Source organism: Brachyhypopomus gauderio, chromosome 10 (genome assembly GCF_052324685.1).
Source record: "Brachyhypopomus gauderio isolate BG-103 chromosome 10, BGAUD_0.2, whole genome shotgun sequence".
Taxonomy (NCBI): domain Eukaryota; kingdom Metazoa; phylum Chordata; class Actinopteri; order Gymnotiformes; family Hypopomidae; genus Brachyhypopomus; species Brachyhypopomus gauderio.
In genome coordinates this window covers 7,750,717-7,765,570 of record NC_135220.1, presented here as the reverse complement: position 1 = coordinate 7,765,570, position 14,854 = coordinate 7,750,717, and the positions used below count along the sequence as shown (strand labels likewise).

The 14,854-nt window shown below is 41.8% G+C and overlaps 8 non-coding genes across 8 annotated transcripts; all 8 read right to left on the bottom strand.

Moving 5' to 3' along the window:
• Nucleotides 1–329: 329 nt before the first annotated feature.
• trnar-ccu (transfer RNA arginine (anticodon CCU)) lies at nt 330–402 on the bottom strand. The gene has a single exon. It is a non-coding gene; the product is annotated as a tRNA-Arg (tRNA).
• Nucleotides 403–2,434: 2,032 nt separating this feature from the next.
• Nucleotides 2,435–2,507, bottom strand: trnar-ccu (transfer RNA arginine (anticodon CCU)). Its single transcript has one exon. It is a non-coding gene; the product is annotated as a tRNA-Arg (tRNA).
• Nucleotides 2,508–5,590: 3,083 nt separating this feature from the next.
• trnar-ccu (transfer RNA arginine (anticodon CCU)) lies at nt 5,591–5,663 on the bottom strand. The gene has a single exon. It is a non-coding gene; the product is annotated as a tRNA-Arg (tRNA).
• Nucleotides 5,664–6,641: 978 nt separating this feature from the next.
• On the bottom strand, nt 6,642–6,714 carry trnar-ccu (transfer RNA arginine (anticodon CCU)). The gene has a single exon. It is a non-coding gene; the product is annotated as a tRNA-Arg (tRNA).
• Nucleotides 6,715–9,797: 3,083 nt separating this feature from the next.
• On the bottom strand, nt 9,798–9,870 carry trnar-ccu (transfer RNA arginine (anticodon CCU)). The gene has a single exon. It is a non-coding gene; the product is annotated as a tRNA-Arg (tRNA).
• A 978-nt stretch (nt 9,871–10,848) lies between these two features.
• Nucleotides 10,849–10,921, bottom strand: trnar-ccu (transfer RNA arginine (anticodon CCU)). Its single transcript has one exon. It is a non-coding gene; the product is annotated as a tRNA-Arg (tRNA).
• Nucleotides 10,922–11,899: 978 nt separating this feature from the next.
• Nucleotides 11,900–11,972, bottom strand: trnar-ccu (transfer RNA arginine (anticodon CCU)). Its single transcript has one exon. It is a non-coding gene; the product is annotated as a tRNA-Arg (tRNA).
• Nucleotides 11,973–12,950: 978 nt separating this feature from the next.
• On the bottom strand, nt 12,951–13,023 carry trnar-ccu (transfer RNA arginine (anticodon CCU)). Its single transcript has one exon. It is a non-coding gene; the product is annotated as a tRNA-Arg (tRNA).
• Between the last annotated feature and the right edge of the window lie 1,831 nt (nt 13,024–14,854).

The following is a 14,854-nucleotide window of genomic DNA, read 5'->3' as shown; positions in this document are numbered from 1 at the left end:
AGGGACTTACATTTTTTACAACACAAGCTTGAATTTGTAGGTTATTTTGAGTGTCTATTGGGATTTGCTAGAGTGAAGCATGAAGTGCCTTGAAGAGTTTCATTAAATTAAAACATTGAAAGAAATGCTATAGAGTGAATTCACCCTGTCTTTAGAGGCTTTCTATCAATTTTTGACTCACACCCCTCTGACATTGAAAGGTGTGCTATTTTTGGACTAAAGGAATGCTTTTTTAGGACTAAAGCTGACTTAGCAGAGGATGGTTTCGATCCATCGACCTCTGGGTTATGGGCCCAGCACGCTTCCGCTGCGCCACTCTGCTTTCCCAGCACCTCAGATGGGACTCGAACCCACAATCCCTGGCTTAGGAGGCCAGTGCCTTATCCATTAGGCCACTGGGGCTCTTGCTAAAGCTTGCGGATGTCCAGTACCCACGATGAACGCAACCTATACTTCTGGAATATATCAGAGGGCTCTGTTCTCAGTACAGTCTGTTCTAGTCAGACACCTGAGAGACAGAAAAATGAAAAGTCAGTACAATGCTTCAACTCAATTTTGTTTCTGTACTGCTTTGTGCAAACACGACCATAGCTGAAGGGAATTAGCAGATCTTTTGTCATTTCAATCATTATGAATTTCAGTTTCCCTTTCACCCACTGAGCAGGGGACTTAGCAGATCTTTTGTATTTTCAATCTTTCTGGATTTCAGTTTCCCTTTCACCCAATCTTTGATATCCAGTGACATTTGAAAAATCCACACGTTGTTCCGCGTCCATTCTTTTGGCCAAATATGTAGGAGAAGTCTGGAGGTCCTGGAGAAGATTTAGCAAGAGATCTTTGATAAGATAGGCCAGTGTAACACATCTCCCGACATTACCCCTTGTCATCACGCCATCTGTTGTCAGCAAATCAACCTCATGGCTCAAGGGAATTGGCAGATCTTTTGTACAAGCATATGAACATATCAGCTTGGCAAACATGCTTTTAAGTTTTGAAATTTCCAGGTCTACTTCTAAACATCTTGTCGAGCACCATTTTCATTCACTTTCTTGAAAGGGACTTACATTTTTTACAACACAAGCTTGAATTTGTAGGTTATTTTGAGTGTCTATTGGGATTTGCTAGAGTGAAGCATGAAGTGCCTTGAAGAGTTTCATTAAATTAAAACATTGAAAGAAATGCTATAGAGTGAATTCACCCTGTCTTTAGAGGCTTTCTATCAATTTTTGACTCACACCCCTCTGACATTGAAAGGTGTGCTATTTTTGGACTAAAGGAATGCTTTTTTAGGACTAAAGCTGACTTAGCAGAGGATGGTTTCGATCCATCGACCTCTGGGTTATGGGCCCAGCACGCTTCCGCTGCACCACTCTGCTTTCCCAGCACCCCAGATGGGACTCGAACCCACAATCCCTGGCTTAGGAGGCCAGTGCCTTATACATTAGGCCACTGGGGCTCTTGCTAAAGCTTGCGGATGTCCAGTACCCACGATGAACGCAACCTATACTTCTGGAATATATCAGAGGGCTCTGTTCTCAGTACAGTCTGTTCTAGTCAGACACCTGAGAGACAGAAAAATGAAAAGTCAGTACAATGCTTCAACTCAATTTTGTTTCTGTACTGCTTTGTGCAAACACGACCATAGCTGAAGGGAATTAGCAGATCTTTTGTCATTTCAATCATTATGAATTTCAGTTTCCCTTTCACCCACTGAGCAGGGGACTTAGCAGATCTTTTGTATTTTCAATCTTTCTGGATTTCAGTTTCCCTTTCACCCAATCTTTGACATCCAGTGACATTTGAAAAATCCACACGTTGTTCCGCGTCACCTCTTTTGGCCAAATATGTAGAAGTCTGGAGGTCCTGGAGAAGATTCAGCAAGAGATCTTTGATAAGATAGGCCAATGTAACACATCTCTCGACATTACCCCTTGTCATCACACCATCTGTTGTCAGCAAATCAACATCATGGCTCAAGGGAATTGGCAGATCTTTTGTACAAGCATATGAACATATCAGCTTGGCAAACATGCTTTTAAGTTTTGAAATTTCCAGGTCTACTTCTAAACATCTTGTCGAGCACCATTTTCATTCACTTTCTTGAAAGGGACTTAAATTTTTTACAACACAAGCTTGAATTTGTAGGTTATTTTGAGTGTCTATTGGGATTTGCTAGAGTGAAGCATGAAGTGCCTTGAAGAGTTTCATTAAATTAAAACATTGAAAGAAATGCTATAGAGTGAATTCACCCTGTCTTTAGAGGCTTTCTATCAATTTTTGACTCACACCCCTCTGACATTGAAAGGTGTGCTATTTTTGGACTAAAGGAATGCTTTTTTAGGACTAAAGCTGACTTAGCAGAGGATGGTTTCGATCCATCGACCTCTGGGTTATGGGCCCAGCACGCTTCCGCTGCGCCACTCTGCTTTCCCAGCACCTCAGATGGGACTCGAACCCACAATCCCTGGCTTAGGAGGCCAGTGCCTTATCCATTAGGCCACTGGGGCTCTTGCTAAAGCTTGCGGATGTCCAGTACCCACGATGAACGCAACCTATACTTCTGGAATATATCAGAGGGCTCTGTTCTCAGTACAGTCTGTTCTAGTCAGACACCTGAGAGACAGAAAAATGAAAAGTCAGTACAATGCTTCAACTCAATTTTGTTTCTGTACTGCTTTGTGCAAACACGACCATAGCTGAAGGGAATTAGCAGATCTTTTGTCATTTCAATCATTATGAATTTCAGTTTCCCTTTCACCCACTGAGCAGGGGACTTAGCAGATCTTTTGTATTTTCAATCTTTCTGGATTTCAGTTTCCCTTTCACCCAATCTTTGATATCCAGTGACATTTGAAAAATCCACACGTTGTTCCGCGTCCATTCTTTTGGCCAAATATGTAGGAGAAGTCTGGAGGTCCTGGAGAAGATTTAGCAAGAGATCTTTGATAAGATAGGCCAGTGTAACACATCTCCCGACATTACCCCTTGTCATCACGCCATCTGTTGTCAGCAAATCAACCTCATGGCTCAAGGGAATTGGCAGATCTTTTGTACAAGCATATGAACATATCAGCTTGGCAAACATGCTTTTAAGTTTTGAAATTTCCAGGTCTACTTCTAAACATCTTGTCGAGCACCATTTTCATTCACTTTCTTGAAAGGGACTTACATTTTTTACAACACAAGCTTGAATTTGTAGGTTATTTTGAGTGTCTATTGGGATTTGCTAGAGTGAAGCATGAAGTGCCTTGAAGAGTTTCATTAAATTAAAACATTGAAAGAAATGCTATAGAGTGAATTCACCCTGTCTTTAGAGGCTTTCTATCAATTTTTGACTCACACCCCTCTGACATTGAAAGGTGTGCTATTTTTGGACTAAAGGAATGCTTTTTTAGGACTAAAGCTGACTTAGCAGAGGATGGTTTCGATCCATCGACCTCTGGGTTATGGGCCCAGCACGCTTCCGCTGCACCACTCTGCTTTCCCAGCACCCCAGATGGGACTCGAACCCACAATCCCTGGCTTAGGAGGCCAGTGCCTTATACATTAGGCCACTGGGGCTCTTGCTAAAGCTTGCGGATGTCCAGTACCCACGATGAACGCAACCTATACTTCTGGAATATATCAGAGGGCTCTGTTCTCAGTACAGTCTGTTCTAGTCAGACACCTGAGAGACAGAAAAATGAAAAGTCAGTACAATGCTTCAACTCAATTTTGTTTCTGTACTGCTTTGTGCAAACACGACCATAGCTGAAGGGAATTAGCAGATCTTTTGTCATTTCAATCATTATGAATTTCAGTTTCCCTTTCACCCACTGAGCAGGGGACTTAGCAGATCTTTTGTATTTTCAATCTTTCTGGATTTCAGTTTCCCTTTCACCCAATCTTTGACATCCAGTGACATTTGAAAAATCCACACGTTGTTCCGCGTCACCTCTTTTGGCCAAATATGTAGAAGTCTGGAGGTCCTGGAGAAGATTCAGCAAGAGATCTTTGATAAGATAGGCCAATGTAACACATCTCTCGACATTACCCCTTGTCATCACACCATCTGTTGTCAGCAAATCAACATCATGGCTCAAGGGAATTGGCAGATCTTTTGTACAAGCATATGAACATATCAGCTTGGCAAACATGCTTTTAAGTTTTGAAATTTCCAGGTCTACTTCTAAACATCTTGTCGAGCACCATTTTCATTCACTTTCTTGAAAGGGACTTAAATTTTTTACAACACAAGCTTGAATTTGTAGGTTATTTTGAGTGTCTATTGGGATTTGCTAGAGTGAAGCATGAAGTGCCTTGAAGAGTTTCATTAAATTAAAACATTGAAAGAAATGCTATAGAGTGAATTCACCCTGTCTTTAGAGGCTTTCTATCAATTTTTGACTCACACCCCTCTGACATTGAAAGGTGTGCTATTTTTGGACTAAAGGAATGCTTTTTTAGGACTAAAGGTGACTTAGCAGAGGATGGTTTCGATCCATCGACCTCTGGGTTATGGGCCCAGCACGCTTCCGCTGCGCCACTCTGCTTTCCCAGCACACCAGATGGGACTCGAACCCACAATCCCTGGCTTAGGAGGCCAGTGCCTTATCCATTAGGCCACTGGGGCTCTTGCTAAAGCTTGCGGATGTCCAGTACCCACGATGAACGCAACCTATACTTCTGGAATATATCAGAGGGCTCTGTTCTCAGTACAGTCTGTTCTAGTCAGACACCTGAGAGACAGAAAAATGAAAAGTCAGTACAATGCTTCAACTCAATTTTGTTTCTGTACTGCTTTGTGCAAACACGACCATAGCTGAAGGGAATTAGCAGATCTTTTGTCATTTCAATCATTATAAATTTCAGTTTCCCTTTCACCCACTGAGCAGGGGACTTAGCAGATCTTTTGTATTTTCAATCTTTCTGGATTTCAGTTTCCCTTTCACCCAATCTTTGATATCCAGTGACATTTGAAAAATCCACACGTTGTTCCGCGTCCATTCTTTTGGCCAAATATGTAGAAGTCTGGAGGTCCTGGAGAAGATTCAGCAAGAGATCTTTGATAAGATAGGCCAGTGTAACACATCTCTCGACATTACCCCTTGTCATCACGCCATCTGTTGTCAGCAAATCAACCTCATGGCTCAAGGGAATTAGCAGATCTTTTGTACAAGCATATGAACATATCAACTTGGCAAACATGCTTTTAAGTTTTGAAATTTCCAGGTCTACTTCTAAACATCTTGTCGAGCACCATTTTCATTCACTTTCTTGAAAGGCACTTACATTTTTTACAACACAAGCTTGAATTTGTAGGTTATTTTGAGTGTCTATTGGGATTTGCTAGAGTGAAGCATGAAGTGCCTTGAAGAGTTTCATTAAATTAAAACATTGAAAGAAATGCTATAGAGTGAATTCACCCTGTCTTTAGAGGCTTTCTATCAATTTTTGACTCACACCCCTCTGACATTGAAAGGTGTGCTATTTTTGGACTAAAGGAATGCTTTTTTAGGACTAAAGCTGACTTAGCAGAGGATGGTTTCGATCCATCGACCTCTGGGTTATGGGCACAGCACGCTTCCGCTGCGCCACTCTGCTTTCCCAGCACCTCAGATGGGACTCGAACCCACAATCCCTGGCTTAGGAGGCCAGTGCCTTATCCATTAGGCCACTGGGGCTCTTGCTAAAGCTTGCGGATGTCCAGTACCCACGATGAACGCAACCTATACTTCTGGAATATATCAGAGGGCTCTGTTCTCAGTACAGTCTGTTCTAGTCAGACACCTGAGAGACAGAAAAATGAAAAGTCAGTACAATGCTTCAACTCAATTTTGTTTCTGTACTGCTTTGTGCAAACACGACCATAGCTGAAGGGAATTAGCAGATCTTTTGTCATTTCAATCATTATGAATTTCAGTTTCCCTTTCACCCACTGAGCAGGGGACTTAGCAGATCTTTTGTATTTTCAATCTTTCTGGATTTCAGTTTCCCTTTCACCCAATCTTTGACATCCAGTGACATTTGAAAAATCCACACGTTGTTCTGCGTCACCTCTTTTGGCCAAATATGTAGAAGTCTGGAGGTCCTGGAGAAGATTCAGCAAGAGATCTTTGATAAGATAGGCCAATGTAACACATCTCCCGACATTACCCCTTGTCATCACGCCATCTGTTGTCAGCAAATCAACCTCATGGCTCAAGGGAATTGGCAGATCTTTTGTACAAGCATATGAACATATCAGCTTGGCAAACATGCTTTTAAGTTTTGAAATTTCCAGGTCTACTTCTAAACATCTTGTCGAGCACCATTTTCATTCACTTTCTTGAAAGGGACTTACATTTTTTACAACACAAGCTTGAATTTGTAGGTTATTTTGAGTGTCTATTGGGATTTGCTAGAGTGAAGCATGAAGTGCCTTGAAGAGTTTCATTAAATTAAAACATTGAAAGAAATGCTATAGAGTGAATTCACCCTGTCTTTAGAGGCTTTCTATCAATTTTTGACTCACACCCCTCTGACATTGAAAGGTGTGCTATTTTTGGACTAAAGGAATGCTTTTTTAGGACTAAAGCTGACTTAGCAGAGGATGGTTTCGATCCATCGACCTCTGGGTTATGGGCACAGCACGCTTCCGCTGCGCCACTCTGCTTTCCCAGCACCTCAGATGGGACTCGAACCCACAATCCCTGGCTTAGGAGGCCAGTGCCTTATCCATTAGGCCACTGGGGCTCTTGCTAAAGCTTGCGGATGTCCAGTACCCACGATGAACGCAACCTATACTTCTGGAATATATCAGAGGGCTCTGTTCTCAGTACAGTCTGTTCTAGTCAGACACCTGAGAGACAGAAAAATGAAAAGTCAGTACAATGCTTCAACTCAATTTTGTTTCTGTACTGCTTTGTGCAAACACCACCATAGCTGAAGGGAATTAGCAGATCTTTTGTCATTTCAATCATTATGAATTTCAGTTTCCCTTTCACCCACTGAGCAGGGGACTTAGCAGATCTTTTGTATTTTCAATCTTTCTGGATTTCAGTTTCCCTTTCACCCAATCTTTGATATCCAGTGACGTTTGAAAAATCCACACGTTGTTCCGCGTCCATTCTTTTGGCCAAATATGTAGAAGTCTGGAGGTCCTGGAGAAGATTCAGCAAGAGATCTTTGATAAGATAGGCCAGTGTAACACATCTCTCGACATTACCCCTTGTCATCACGCCATCTGTTGTCAGCAAATCAACCTCATGGCTCAAGGGAATTAGCAGATCTTTTGTACAAGCATATGAACATATCAACTTGGCAAACATGCTTTTAAGTTTTGAAATTTCCAGGTCTACTTCTAAACATCTTGTCGAGCACCATTTTCATTCACTTTCTTGAAAGGCACTTACATTTTTTACAACACAAGCTTGAATTTGTAGGTTATTTTGAGTGTCTATTGGGATTTGCTAGAGTGAAGCATGAAGTGCCTTGAAGAGTTTCATTAAATTAAAACATTGAAAGAAATGCTATAGAGTGAATTCACCCTGTCTTTAGAGGCTTTCTATCAATTTTTGACTCACACCCCTCTGACATTGAAAGGTGTGCTATTTTTGGACTAAAGGAATGCTTTTTTAGGACTAAAGGTGACTTAGCAGAGGATGGTTTCGATCCATCGACCTCTGGGTTATGGGCCCAGCACGCTTACGCTGCGCCACTCTGCTTTCCCAGCACCCCAGATGGGACTCGAACCCACAATCCCTGGCTTAGGAGGCAAGTGCCTTATCCATTAGGCCACTGGGGCTCTTGCTAAAGCTTGCGGATGTCCAGTACCCACGATGAACGCAACCTATACTTCTGGAATATATCAGAGGGCTCTGTTCTCAGTACAGTCTGTTCTAGTCAGACACCTGAGAGACAGAAAAATGAAAAGTCAGTACAATGCTTCAACTCAATTTTGTTTCTGTACTGCTTTGTGCAAACACGACCATAGCTGAAGGGAATTAGCAGATCTTTTGTCATTTCAATCATTATGAATTTCAGTTTCCCTTTCACCCACTGAGCAGGGGACTTAGCAGATCTTTTGTATTTTCAATCTTTCTGGATTTCAGTTTCCCTTTCACCCAATCTTTGATATCCAGTGACATTTGAAAAATCCACACGTTGTTCCGCGTCCATTCTTTTGGCCAAATATGTAGGAGAAGTCTGGAGGTCCTGGAGAAGATTTAGCAAGAGATCTTTGATAAGATAGGCCAGTGTAACACATCTCCCGACATTACCCCTTGTCATCACGCCATCTGTTGTCAGCAAATCAACCTCATGGCTCAAGGGAATTGGCAGATCTTTTGTACAAGCATATGAACATATCAGCTTGGCAAACATGCTTTTAAGTTTTGAAATTTCCAGGTCTACTTCTAAACATCTTGTCGAGCACCATTTTCATTCACTTTCTTGAAAGGGACTTACATTTTTTACAACACAAGCTTGAATTTGTAGGTTATTTTGAGTGTCTATTGGGATTTGCTAGAGTGAAGCATGAAGTGCCTTGAAGAGTTTCATTAAATTAAAACATTGAAAGAAATGCTATAGAGTGAATTCACCCTGTCTTTAGAGGCTTTCTATCAATTTTTGACTCACACCCCTCTGACATTGAAAGGTGTGCTATTTTTGGACTAAAGGAATGCTTTTTTAGGACTAAAGCTGACTTAGCAGAGGATGGTTTCGATCCATCGACCTCTGGGTTATGGGCCCAGCACGCTTCCGCTGCACCACTCTGCTTTCCCAGCACCCCAGATGGGACTCGAACCCACAATCCCTGGCTTAGGAGGCCAGTGCCTTATACATTAGGCCACTGGGGCTCTTGCTAAAGCTTGCGGATGTCCAGTACCCACGATGAACGCAACCTATACTTCTGGAATATATCAGAGGGCTCTGTTCTCAGTACAGTCTGTTCTAGTCAGACACCTGAGAGACAGAAAAATGAAAAGTCAGTACAATGCTTCAACTCAATTTTGTTTCTGTACTGCTTTGTGCAAACACGACCATAGCTGAAGGGAATTAGCAGATCTTTTGTCATTTCAATCATTATGAATTTCAGTTTCCCTTTCACCCACTGAGCAGGGGACTTAGCAGATCTTTTGTATTTTCAATCTTTCTGGATTTCAGTTTCCCTTTCACCCAATCTTTGACATCCAGTGACATTTGAAAAATCCACACGTTGTTCCGCGTCACCTCTTTTGGCCAAATATGTAGAAGTCTGGAGGTCCTGGAGAAGATTCAGCAAGAGATCTTTGATAAGATAGGCCAATGTAACACATCTCTCGACATTACCCCTTGTCATCACACCATCTGTTGTCAGCAAATCAACATCATGGCTCAAGGGAATTGGCAGATCTTTTGTACAAGCATATGAACATATCAGCTTGGCAAACATGCTTTTAAGTTTTGAAATTTCCAGGTCTACTTCTAAACATCTTGTCGAGCACCATTTTCATTCACTTTCTTGAAAGGGACTTAAATTTTTTACAACACAAGCTTGAATTTGTAGGTTATTTTGAGTGTCTATTGGGATTTGCTAGAGTGAAGCATGAAGTGCCTTGAAGAGTTTCATTAAATTAAAACATTGAAAGAAATGCTATAGAGTGAATTCACCCTGTCTTTAGAGGCTTTCTATCAATTTTTGACTCACACCCCTCTGACATTGAAAGGTGTGCTATTTTTGGACTAAAGGAATGCTTTTTTAGGACTAAAGCTGACTTAGCAGAGGATGGTTTCGATCCATCGACCTCTGGGTTATGGGCCCAGCACGCTTCCGCTGCGCCACTCTGCTTTCCCAGCACCCCAGATGGGACTCGAACCCACAATCCCTGGCTTAGGAGGCCAGTGCCTTATCCATTAGGCCACTGGGGCTCTTGCTAAAGCTTGCGGATGTCCAGTACCCACGATGAACGCAACCTATACTTCTGGAATATATCAGAGGGCTCTGTTCTCAGTACAGTCTGTTCTAGTCAGACACCTGAGAGACAGAAAAATGAAAAGTCAGTACAATGCTTCAACTCAATTTTGTTTCTGTACTGCTTTGTGCAAACACGACCATAGCTGAAGGGAATTAGCAGATCTTTTGTCATTTCAATCATTATGAATTTCAGTTTCCCTTTCACCCACTGAGCAGGGGACTTAGCAGATCTTTTGTATTTTCAATCTTTCTGGATTTCAGTTTCCCTTTCACCCAATCTTTGATATCCAGTGACATTTGAAAAATCCACACGTTGTTCCGCGTCCATTCTTTTGGCCAAATATGTAGAAGTCTGGAGGTCCTGGAGAAGATTCAGCAAGAGATCTTTGATAAGATAGGCCAATGTAACACATCTCTCGACATTACCCCTTGTCATCACGCCATCTGTTGTCAGCAAATCAACCTCATGGCTCAAGGGAATTGGCAGATCTTTTGTACAAGCATATGAACATATCAGCTTGGCAAACATGCTTTTAAGTTTTGAAATTTCCAGGTCTACTTCTAAACATCTTGTCGAGCACCATTTTCATTCACTTTCTTGAAAGGGACTTACATTTTTTACAACACAAGCTTGAATTTGTAGGTTATTTTGAGTGTCTATTGGGATTTGCTAGAGTGAAGCATGAAGTGCCTTGAAGAGTTTCATTAAATTAAAACATTGAAAGAAATGCTATAGAGTGAATTCACCCTGTCTTTAGAGGCTTTCTATCAATTTTTGACTCACACCCCTCTGACATTGAAAGGTGTGCTATTTTTGGACTAAAGGAATGCTTTTTTAGGACTAAAGCTGACTTAGCAGAGGATGGTTTCGATCCATCGACCTCTGGGTTATGGGCCCAGCACGCTTCCGCTGCGCCACTCTGCTTTCCCAGCACCCCAGATGGGACTCGAACCCACAATCCCTGGCTTAGGAGGCCAGTGCCTTATCCATTAGGCCACTGGGGCTCTTGCTAAAGCTTGCGGATGTCCAGTACCCACGATGAACGCAACCTATACTTCTGGAATATATCAGAGGGCTCTGTTCTCAGTACAGTCTGTTCTAGTCAGACACCTGAGAGACAGAAAAATGAAAAGTCAGTACAATGCTTCAACTCAATTTTGTTTCTGTACTGCTTTGTGCAAACACGACCATAGCTGAAGGGAATTAGCAGATCTTTTGTCATTTCAATCATTATAAATTTCAGTTTCCCTTTCACCCACTGAGCAGGGGACTTAGCAGATCTTTTGTATTTTCAATCTTTCTGGATTTCAGTTTCCCTTTCACCCAATCTTTGATATCCAGTGACATTTGAAAAATCCACACGTTGTTCCGCGTCCATTCTTTTGGCCAAATATGTAGAAGTCTGGAGGTCCTGGAGAAGATTCAGCAAGAGATCTTTGATAAGATAGGCCAGTGTAACACATCTCTCGACATTACCCCTTGTCATCACGCCATCTGTTGTCAGCAAATCAACCTCATGGCTCAAGGGAATTAGCAGATCTTTTGTACAAGCATATGAACATATCAACTTGGCAAACATGCTTTTAAGTTTTGAAATTTCCAGGTCTACTTCTAAACATCTTGTCGAGCACCATTTTCATTCACTTTCTTGAAAGGCACTTACATTTTTTACAACACAAGCTTGAATTTGTAGGTTATTTTGAGTGTCTATTGGGATTTGCTAGAGTGAAGCATGAAGTGCCTTGAAGAGTTTCATTAAATTAAAACATTGAAAGAAATGCTATAGAGTGAATTCACCCTGTCTTTAGAGGCTTTCTATCAATTTTTGACTCACACCCCTCTGACATTGAAAGGTGTGCTATTTTTGGACTAAAGGAATGCTTTTTTAGGACTAAAGCTGACTTAGCAGAGGATGGTTTCGATCCATCGACCTCTGGGTTATGGGCACAGCACGCTTCCGCTGCGCCTCTCTGCTTTCCCAGCACCTCAGATGGGACTCGAACCCACAATCCCTGGCTTAGGAGGCCAGTGCCTTATCCATTAGGCCACTGGGGCTCTTGCTAAAGCTTGCGGATGTCCAGTACCCACGATGAACGCAACCTATACTTCTGGAATATATCAGAGGGCTCTGTTCTCAGTACAGTCTGTTCTAGTCAGACACCTGAGAGACAGAAAAATGAAAAGTCAGTACAATGCTTCAACTCAATTTTGTTTCTGTACTGCTTTGTGCAAACACGACCATAGCTGAAGGGAATTAGCAGATCTTTTGTCATTTCAATCATTATGAATTTCAGTTTCCCTTTCACCCACTGAGCAGGGGACTTAGCAGATCTTTTGTATTTTCAATCTTTCTGGATTTCAGTTTCCCTTTCACCCAATCTTTGACATCCAGTGACATTTGAAAAATCCACACGTTGTTCCGCGTCACCTCTTTTGGCCAAATATGTAGAAGTCTGGAGGTCCTGGAGAAGATTCAGCAAGAGATCTTTGATAAGATAGGCCAATGTAACACATCTCCCGACATTACCCCTTGTCATCACGCCATCTGTTGTCAGCAAATCAACCTCATGGCTCAAGGGAATTGGCAGATCTTTTGTACAAGCATATGAACATATCAGCTTGGCAAACATGCTTTTAAGTTTTGAAATTTCCAGGTCTACTTCTAAACATCTTGTCGAGCACCATTTTCATTCACTTTCTTGAAAGGGACTTACATTTTTTACAACACAAGCTTGAATTTGTAGGTTATTTTGAGTGTCTATTGGGATTTGCTAGAGTGAAGCATGAAGTGCCTTGAAGAGTTTCATTAAATTAAAACATTGAAAGAAATGCTATAGAGTGAATTCACCCTGTCTTTAGAGGCTTTCTATCAATTTTTGACTCACACCCCTCTGACATTGAAAGGTGTGCTATTTTTGGACTAAAGGAATGCTTTTTTAGGACTAAAGCTGACTTAGCAGAGGATGGTTTCGATCCATCGACCTCTGGGTTATGGGCACAGCACGCTTCCGCTGCGCCACTCTGCTTTCCCAGCACCTCAGATGGGACTCGAACCCACAATCCCTGGCTTAGGAGGCCAGTGCCTTATCCATTAGGCCACTGGGGCTCTTGCTAAAGCTTGCGGATGTCCAGTACCCACGATGAACGCAACCTATACTTCTGGAATATATCAGAGGGCTCTGTTCTCAGTACAGTCTGTTCTAGTCAGACACCTGAGAGACAGAAAAATGAAAAGTCAGTACAATGCTTCAACTCAATTTTGTTTCTGTACTGCTTTGTGCAAACACCACCATAGCTGAAGGGAATTAGCAGATCTTTTGTCATTTCAATCATTATGAATTTCAGTTTCCCTTTCACCCACTGAGCAGGGGACTTAGCAGATCTTTTGTATTTTCAATCTTTCTGGATTTCAGTTTCCCTTTCACCCAATCTTTGATATCCAGTGACGTTTGAAAAATCCACACGTTGTTCCGCGTCCATTCTTTTGGCCAAATATGTAGAAGTCTGGAGGTCCTGGAGAAGATTCAGCAAGAGATCTTTGATAAGATAGGCCAGTGTAACACATCTCTCGACATTACCCCTTGTCATCACGCCATCTGTTGTCAGCAAATCAACCTCATGGCTCAAGGGAATTAGCAGATCTTTTGTACAAGCATATGAACATATCAACTTGGCAAACATGCTTTTAAGTTTTGAAATTTCCAGGTCTACTTCTAAACATCTTGTCGAGCACCATTTTCATTCACTTTCTTGAAAGGCACTTACATTTTTTACAACACAAGCTTGAATTTGTAGGTTATTTTGAGTGTCTATTGGGATTTGCTAGAGTGAAGCATGAAGTGCCTTGAAGAGTTTCATTAAATTAAAACATTGAAAGAAATGCTATAGAGTGAATTCACCCTGTCTTTAGAGGCTTTCTATCAATTTTTGACTCACACCCCTCTGACATTGAAAGGTGTGCTATTTTTGGACTAAAGGAATGCTTTTTTAGGACTAAAGGTGACTTAGCAGAGGATGGTTTCGATCCATCGACCTCTGGGTTATGGGCCCAGCACGCTTCCGCTGCGCCACTCTGCTTTCCCAGCACCCCAGATGGGACTCGAACCCACAATCCCTGGCTTAGGAGGCAAGTGCCTTATCCATTAGGCCACTGGGGCTCTTGCTAAAGCTTGCGGATGTCCAGTACCCACGATGAACGCAACCTATACTTCTGGAATATATCAGAGGGCTCTGTTCTCAGTACAGTCTGTTCTAGTCAGACACCTGAGAGACAGAAAAATGAAAAGTCAGTACAATGCTTCAACTCAATTTTGTTTCTGTACTGCTTTGTGCAAACACGACCATAGCTGAAGGGAATTAGCAGATCTTTTGTCATTTCAATCATTATGAATTTCAGTTTCCCTTTCACCCACTGAGCAGGGGACTTAGCAGATCTTTTGTATTTTCAATCTTTCTGGATTTCAGTTTCCCTTTCACCCAATCTTTGATATCCAGTGACATTTGAAAAATCCACACGTTGTTCCGCGTCCATTCTTTTGGCCAAATATGTAGGAGAAGTCTGGAGGTCCTGGGGAAGATTTAGCAAGAGATCTTTGATAAGATAGGCCAGTGTAACACATCTCTCGACATTACCCCTTGTCATCACGCCATCTGTTGTCAGCAAATCAACCTCATGGCTCAAGGGAATTAGCAGATCTTTTGTACAAGCATATGAACATATCAACTTGGCAAACATGCTTTTAAGTTTTGAAATTTCCAGGTCTACTTCTAAACATCTTGTCGAGCACCATTTTCATTCACTTTCTTGAAAGGGACTTACATTTTTTACAACACAAGCTTGAATTTGTAGGTTATTTTGAGTGTCTATTGGGATTTGCTAGAGTGAAGCATGAAGTGCCTTGAAGAGTTTCATTAAATTAAAACATTGAAAGAAATGC